General features: G+C 47.0%; 1 non-coding gene across 1 annotated transcript; it reads right to left on the bottom strand.

Annotated features, from left to right (window-relative positions):
- Positions 1-1,324: 1,324 nt before the first annotated feature.
- LOC115802954 (small nucleolar RNA SNORD112) lies at positions 1,325-1,401 on the bottom strand. The gene has a single exon (XR_004023542.1). It is a non-coding gene; the product is annotated as a small nucleolar RNA SNORD112 (small nucleolar RNA).
- Between the last annotated feature and the right edge of the window lie 739 nt (positions 1,402-2,140).

Genomic DNA, 2,140 nt, shown 5'->3' with positions numbered 1-2,140 from the left:
ACTCCACCCCTGAGACGTAGCACCCCAGCCCATGCACCCCAGGACACAGGGTTCCAGGGCCTGGGGGAGCCTGGCGTGCGCACCCAGGAGGGTGGGACAGAGCGGCCCCGGGCGGTGGGGATGCCAGCCTGGCCTCCCGGGTATGCATCTGCAGTGTGACGGCGTTCTGAGGACTCACCCAGCGCCACAGAGCATACAGCTCAGTCCTCTGAAGCTGCCCATGAGCCCGGGGGAATATGAGGCGGTTTTCAGTTAGGGGAAGTTGGATCCAGGCGACATGGGAGCCAAGGGCACTGGAAAGGGACAAAGGAAAGGGGGTGATTAACATGTGGCCAGTTTCACGAATTCGAGAAAAATGTAAAACATTCTCCTAGACGAGGCAAATGTGTCAATGAGTCATCACGATTCCACAGACTATGCTTTGCTGAACTTTAGCATGAGGTGTTGGGGGGCAGCGGTGCCTCTAAATTTGGGTTCACCCTAGCGAACATTTCAAGCCTTGTCTTAAGCTCCGAGGGGAAGCTGGCTGGGACGGCTTGGCCGGAGCCCTGAAGGGTAAAAGGCAGGGCACGCACAGAGAGGAGAGGGTAGCTGGTAGGGGCTGCCGTGTGCCTAGCACACATATGTGTGCGTGCGTGTGTGTGTGTGTGTGTGTGCATGGGGAGGGGGCACGAGGCTGGGGAGCTTCCAGCCAGACCCTGAAGGGTCTTACATGCCAGGCTAAGGCTCTTGGACCACGTCCCAGACACTCCGGGAAGTCAGATGGAGGATTTAAAGCAAGACAGCGACAAGGTCAAAACGGCATGTTACAAAGATCACTCAGTGAAAATAAACTTTGCTGCAAACCATTTAATCTAGCTATCCCACCTCTAAGAAGCCGGACTAAAAGAACAGTCAGGGACGTGTTTACAGATTCAGCTACAAGAATGCTCACTGCAGGGTCGTTAGCAATAACAACAACAAAAATAAAACAGGACGGCTTAGATCTTTTTTAGCAGGCGTCAGTTCAGCAAAATCATATTAATTAAAACCTCGGTTCGTGACATGCTCTCCTCATTTATCTATGCCAGGACCTCTTTTATTTTATGTTATCTTTCTTATTTATTTTCTTAAATAATATAACGAGCACACATGGACCCGTGACCCACCCCGATGACTAGGACTTTGACCAAAGCATCTATAGGCTCACACTGGCCTACCCCAGCAGACTTACAGCTGGGATTTTCAACAATAGAGGAAGCTCTAATCAACAATGGTGCAAACACACCCCGGAATATTAAACAGCTCTTAAAAAGAATGAAACAGCCGAGACCTATTGTCTTTTAATGGACCTCAGTATTCTGCGCAGAACTGGATTAATCACGATCCTTTGTTCACAAACACTTTCTCATCATTGGTCCAGGCATGTCCTGCTTTTATTTTGCTAATTTATGCATTCATATATTCATTTGTAATAATGTCATAAACACTTGTGAGCCCACTCCTCAAATCCAGACCTTGGCAATTACTTACACCTGCTTCCACAAGCCAGCCCCGCCGGGGAAGGACCCGGAGCTTTAGTGACAGCAACAAGGTGGTGAACTCAACTTCAGTGTGTACAGATTACAGGCTACTAAGGTGTTGTTATAAGGAATGGTGTTTATCTTTTATGATCTCCAAGCACATTCTTGAGTGAAGAGAAACAAGCTGTGCAAAAAGAAATGTACATGGTGATATAGTTTACGTTAAAAAAAAATCATATATTGGAGAGGTCTATTTAGATACATATGCAAATGCACAGGGAAAAAAAAAAAAAGTCTGGAACCAGACACCTGACTCTGAAAACAGGAGTTAAAATGGTGGTGATTGCGGGGGGGGGGGGGGGGGCTACTGGGATGGAGGAAGGAGTTGACGATGGCTTTAGCTTTTATCCGCAGTGTTTGATTTTCCGTAATGAGTGTATTAATTATCAATGCATTTCTTGCATAATTAAAATAAACATTTTGTGTGTGGGTTTTGTTTTGCTTTGCTGTGTTTGTGTGTGGGGTTTCTGTTAGCTTTTAGCTTTTTCTTTTTCAACAAATACAAAAGGAAGAGCATTTTGACTGTTGGATCAGGAGTGAGCATATCTCCCCCAGACAAGGTCTGCAGACATGAGGGA

The sequence above is a fragment of the Delphinapterus leucas genome, chromosome 2 (genome assembly GCF_059928025.1).
Source record: "Delphinapterus leucas isolate spDelLeu-1000000601 "Yukka" chromosome 2, BTC_Dleu_Yukka2, whole genome shotgun sequence".
Taxonomy (NCBI): domain Eukaryota; kingdom Metazoa; phylum Chordata; class Mammalia; order Artiodactyla; family Monodontidae; genus Delphinapterus; species Delphinapterus leucas.
The sequence above is the reverse complement of the archived record's forward strand: the minus strand, read 5'-3'. Positions and strand labels throughout refer to the sequence as shown.